The sequence below is a fragment of the Symsagittifera roscoffensis genome, chromosome 10, assembly GCF_963678635.1.
Source record: "Symsagittifera roscoffensis chromosome 10, txSymRosc1.1, whole genome shotgun sequence".
Taxonomy (NCBI): domain Eukaryota; kingdom Metazoa; phylum Xenacoelomorpha; order Acoela; family Convolutidae; genus Symsagittifera; species Symsagittifera roscoffensis.
In genome coordinates, this window is record NC_087071.1 from 39,146,793 (window position 1) to 39,152,917 (window position 6,125).

Consider the following 6,125-nt stretch of genomic DNA (forward strand, 5'->3'; position numbering starts at 1 on the left):
AACCTGCGTGACCTCAACATCATATATAATGTGATGATAACAGCCTCTAAGAGCAACGGAGAAGATAAAGTAGAGTTGCCTGGCTGGGGACCGGAAGACTGGGTCAAGCCTGGTAGCTGTCTGGCGGAAGTCTGTGGACTGGAGGGTCATGTTTGTGGAGGTCTAGTCTGTGTGAAAACCCTGGAGAAACAACACAAGCAATTGACAATATTGTTTGGAAATGTAGTGATGAAAGCAAGAACAGAAACGGAACTGATAGCAGATTGCCATGGAGGAACCGATGTGAATCTAGTGACTGCACTAGGATTCTACAGCAAGTTTGGTTCTTTAGAGTCACTATTGAATCTAGAACAGAAACATGAGATGGTCACAGCCATCAGCGTAGAAGTATTCCCAGGAGTTCTGCAGACTGAGCAGAAATATCTAGGAAAATGGAGGGAAGCAATCGAAACAGAGATGAACATCAGACACAACGAAACTTATTGTAGACCATCAGGAGCACGATATTTGGTGGATTCAACGTTGGCTCCAATGTGCAAGAGCAGGTATCCTGTACATTTCGTAGCTGTGGACGTGAAGAGTACAAGAACGATTGTGGATCAAGCCTTCTCGGTGCCGAAGTGTGTGAGATTGGCGAGAATGTCTGAAAAGTCTTACGATTCCCAATGTGATGATCTTAGTTGGGACGAATGACATCTCCAGAGGATCAGACGAGCAGGAAGCACTGTGGGAGTCAATGATGGTGTGTTTGTTCACTATCCTCTGGCAGAAGTTCAGTTGCGCGGTACTGACCGTTTGCACTGTGCCAATGAATACGAGAAGCCTGACAGCATCAGGAAGGAGGCACAACGAGGGAGTCATGAGATGGAACAACATCCTGAGGAACCTAGCAAATCGAAATGCCGGAAGGATGATCCTCATGGACATTGAACATGAGTTGAGAGCCATGGATCAGGCCAGACTGACCACGGATGGCATCCACTTCGACAGTATCGAAGGGCAAGCTTGGTTGAATCGAGTCTTCCAAGAACGATTGGAGGAGCTGGAAGCAGAACTTTTTGACACAGGAGTGCTGAAGGAAGGGGGAACGGTGAGTGATGCGGTAATTACCACCTTTGTGCCTCCTAGCCTGGAAACACGCCTGGGTACGGTCCCAGCCGTCACGAATTACCGGCAACAAAGCTCCAGCGAACCAGGTCGAAGAACAGACGTGCAGGATCGGTTGGGAGAGGCGCCGACGAGAGAACAATTGCGGAAATTAGATTGTCTAAAAGATTTAGATCTTTTTGAGACAATGTGCAAAGTTCTAAACATTCCGATGGAAGTGAAGAAGATATGGGCGAGAAAACGATTGATGCCATGGTTCAGAGCTAACATGACTGCATGGTTGTACGAGTATGCGAAAAAGCATATGTCGAAGCATGGCAGAGTGTACAGTGAATATCAGCTGGACATTGGGGCAGGAGCTTTCAAGCGAGCTTTCGTGACTCATCGGAATGCAGTGACTACCGCCGTGAAAAGAATTTCCAGGACGAGTGAGCGTGGTGGAAATGAGAAGGCAGAGATGCTGAAAGAAGATTTGGAGAGAAACGTGACGTTGTGTCTCCACAAGAGTTTCTGCAGAAACAGAGAATCCAACGTGGATCCCCTACCTTGCTGTAAACAGAGGGTAGAAGAGCAGAAGTGTTGGAGGACGGCTTCCAACAGCGTCAGGATAGCCAACGATGTGCTACAAGACACGGAAACCGAAAGTGCGGAGTCAGTATCACAGGAGGAAGAAATGGAACATTGATGAATGGTCGAGAAAACAAGAGGCAACAATAAAGAAAATTAGAAGAATTTAGAAGTTTTAGAACTTCTAAACGACGAAAAAAAGAAGAGAACAAAGGAGTGATGAAGAAAAGTTGAAACTCAGAATTGTTTTATGTGTGTGAAAAACTCAAGTGAGCAACCAAGCAACCAAGTTGTAATTGAAAACTGAAACATTTAGTTGAGTTTTGAAATTGTTGCATTTATAAATTTGCATTTTGATTTTAGTTGAAGTGGCTTTAGAGACACTCACTTATTATTTATTTAGAAAGGATTAAGGGAAGAGTATATTTAAATATTCCGGCCTGCATGATTGTTTTTAATCACTTAGGAAGACTGATCACTTTGTGGTGACGTGACAGGCTTGAGTAATCTCTCGAAGAGGGAGATTGTTTCATTGTTATTTCTAACCACAGAGTTTCTTAGTTTTAATATTCAGGACAATAACAAGCAAGATTTCCGAAGGGAAGGAGCATAGTAGGATAATTTTAGTTTGTTGGTTGGCAGGACTGTCCTGCAAGCCAACACCTTTTAAATCTAAGAGAAAAAGTTTTAATCGGGACATTGACATTGGAAGTCAGAAAATATGTTTTATATTAATTCATATTCTCAATGTGCAGATTAATGAAAGAATTTGAAGGCTATAGTGATGTAGTATGATGCCATTTATATTCTGCAGTGAGTCGATGTGACGTGGATAAAAGTAATTTCGTGCATTTTGTAAATTCTGTTCGATGACACTGTATCTATTTTACGAACATTGCGTGATTCAATGAGGACATTGACCGGACTGTCCGGGGAGTATGTGACATTCGACCAGAATGGACAAAATGCAATCTCTGCAGACTTCGAAATTTTAGCAGTGAACCTTCCGAGTTAATGATTTTGAAGGATTAACGACGTTATTCGGATGATTAGCAGAACGGTGAAGGTCAGGATATTCTCGTATTTTAAAATTTTAAATTTTCGAAGTGATAACGTAACATTTCTGAGAAACGTCAGAAACGGCCATTTTAGCAAAAAGAACTAAGAAAAACAGAACAACTTTATCTGTGATTGCGAACAGAACGGAAATCGAAATTAAAGAAAACGACAACGAATTACAGATAACGTTCCGAGTTGCAACTATTGTGCTGCTACAATAGTTGCAAGGCCGTTGCGAACAACGGTGAAGGGTGAAAACCAGCCTTCCGTGTTATCGTGAAATCGAACTTAAGGAGCTTGATTCAGTGGATTCACAAATCCGGAAGGGTTTCGGAACTGAAACTTTTAACCTGTTATATGAACTTTTAGCATCCTGTCATGTCCTGACTTGAATTTAACTGATATTTGGATTAGTTTTGACAAGGATGAGGTGCTAGGAGTTGGGGGAAAGGGTTGATCCATCTTCGATGGAGATGATGATTTTTATCTACTGAACAAAAACAATAGTAATTTAATAAGTAGTAACCCTGTTTTTAGGAGTGACCTCGTGGTCTGGGGATACTGAGACCCAGCCATGAGCTCACTATTTCTGCATGTAATCTAGTTAATTTGAGTGTTTTGACCGAAGCCGATAAAAACGTCTATGTAACACGTGATATTCTGTTACATAACACGTGACATTCGACCAGAATGGACAAAATGCAATCTCTGCAGACTTCGAAATTTTAGCAGTGAACCTTCCGAGTTAATGATTTTGAAGGATTAACGACGTTATTCGGATGATTAGCAGAACGGTGAAGGTCAGGATGTTCCCGTATTTTAAAATTTTAAATTTTCGAAGTGATGACGTAACATTTCTGAGAAACGTCAGAAACGGCCATTTCAGCAAAAAGAACTAAGAAGAACAGAACAACTTTATCTGTGATTGCGAACAGAACGGAAATCGAAATTAAAGAAAACGACAACGAATTACAGAGAACGTTCCGAGTTGCAACTATTGTGCTGCTACAATAGTTGCAAGGCCGTTGCGAACAACGGTGAAGGGTGAAAACCAGCCTTCCGCGTTATCGTGAAATCGAACTTAAGGAGCTTGATTCAGTGGATTCACAAATCCGGAAGGGTTTCGGAACTGAAACTTTTAACCTGTTATATGAACTTTTAGCATCCTGTCATGTCCTGACTTGAATTTAACTGATATTTGGATTAGTTTTGACAAGGATGAGGTGCTAGGAGTTGGGGGAAAGGGTTGATCCATCTTCGGTGGAGATGATGATTTTTATCTACTGAACAAAAACAATAGTAATATAATAAGTAGTAACCCTGTTTTTAGGAGTGACCTCGTGGTCTGGGGATACTGAGACCCAGCCATGAGCTCACTATTTGCATGTAATTAAGTTAATTTGAGCGTTCTGGTCGAAGCCGGAGAACAGTAACGTTTTTGTCGACCCGATGTTAGAAAGACCACCGAAAAGTACTGGCTTGGTAGAGACGGTGAAAAGCATGCAAAGCTCTGTTTAGACGTTAGCCAGTCGTCTTAAGACTTAGTTTTGTTATCCGTCGATATGTATCTTCTGGGCGAATGTTACATACATGTTTTTATGGCGCTCCTGGGTGTTATTCTTTTTAACATCATGACCAGCAGAACCGTTAACGAGCACTCCGCGCCGAGCGGATGTTCAAATTAACGCCCTTATTAGGCCTAAACCGCCGGGGCGGAGGGGTGGTTCGGAGCGCGGAAGCCCTCCGGATTACCGTGAATAGCTTTTTAACTTAGTTAAGACCGAAAATTCACGAACCAGGAAGGGTGGGGGGATCGGCCATTCCCTCATCCCCTGAGTGGTTTGTGACCAAAAACACTTAAAGATATAAGTAAAACCAAACAAAAAGTAGTATAGTACCCAAGAAAAACAAAAAACATAAAAAATTGCCGAAAAAAACCAAAAACAGTAAAAAAGTAAAAAAATCAGTAGAAATCATCCCCCCAGACAAGATGTGATCCGACCCCCCCCCCGTTTGTTGTTGATAGATATATTGTTGTTACAGGCATTTATATCAGTCAGGATTGTTACGATCAGTTTTGTAGCCCGTTTGTGAGGCTTGTACTGTAGGGTTATTTGAGCATTTAAGCACGTTAATGATAAATTGCGCTCAATCCGGAAGGGTCAGCTGATTTGCGCTCAATTCGGAAGGGTCTTGGGTGAAGACCGATCCGGCAAGCAGTACAAGGAGCAACAAGAAGGGGCTCAACGACAACAACAATCGACTGTTGGGTATCGTTAACAAGTTTTGTAGCCCTTTTGGTACAAAAAGTAAGATAGTAATCTGTGGGGGGCTCGACAGTGCTGCACTGTAGTGACCGTTCACCGAACTGCGAATATCCGAGTTAAGCACCTTAATTCGGATATTAAGGAAACCCGGAGGGGTATATCATTACTAATATTATTATTTATTTAGCCTATATTAATAGTCTTATATCGTTTTTCAGTGAAAAACAACGAAAACAGACCGGTTTTTAGGGTCAAAATAGCGATATTTTGATCCCCCCACAAGTCGCGATTTTTGAGATATCGATATTTTTTCAAACGGAAAAAAGCGCTAAGTTAGTGTGTTACATCGTAACTGCACTACCTCAATAGATAGAACCGGTTAAGTTTAGTCCGGAGGTGGTTGGAACTATTTTGGTACCGAAAACTGAAATTTCGTGATTTTTGAGAAAACGGAACAATATAAATTTAAAAAATTTTTTGAAATTTTTGAGTTACGACAGTAAAATTAGTTGTTCGGACAACGTCCACTAGTGAATCTACGAGTTTTAAAACCCGCTACCCGAAAGCCTTCCGGGTTGCAGAGAAATCGGACATAACGTGTTTGATTTGGTGGATTCATCAATCCGGAGGGGTCCAGGTAGCATAGTTTTTCGCAAATTTTTTCTATAAAAGCGTTTTAGATCGGGTCTTTTGCATTGAACTAGAAGAGTATAGGCCTTCTGAGCTCGGATCAATAATTTTTAGGTCGGAAGGACCAGAATTGCGGAAAAAGTTAGGTGGAACCTATAAGTGAGAAATTTTTTGAGTTTGCAAGAAAGACATTTTGGCTAATAACTTTTCGAAAACTGGACAGATGCGGTTAATCTTGGTACCATTAGATCAGAAATTAGCTAAACTTACTAGTAGGAAAGAGAATTACTCAAAAAAGCGAGCGAGAAAATTTTTGGAGATTGTTTTTAGCAAATTACACAAATCCGGAGGGGTACACCCTTCACGTTTTATAAATTTTTCTGAAAAACCCTTAGACCCCTACCAAAAGGTAATAGCGGTTAAATAAAGTAACTTTAGGCCAGTCTAGACCAAAAGGGAGGGCTAAAGGCACAGCAAAAGCTTAATCGAGCCGAA

General features: G+C 41.4%; 1 protein-coding gene across 1 annotated transcript in view; it reads right to left on the reverse strand.

Moving 5' to 3' along the window:
• Window positions 1-3,253, reverse strand: part of LOC134855437 (adrenodoxin-like) — a 327,732-nt gene extending 324,479 nt beyond the window's left edge. The window contains exon 1 of the mRNA XM_063871966.1: window positions 3,243-3,253. The gene's annotated coding sequence lies outside the window, so the exon portion shown is untranslated. The remainder of the gene's footprint in view (window positions 1-3,242) is intronic.
• Window positions 3,254-6,125: the final 2,872 nt, after the last annotated feature.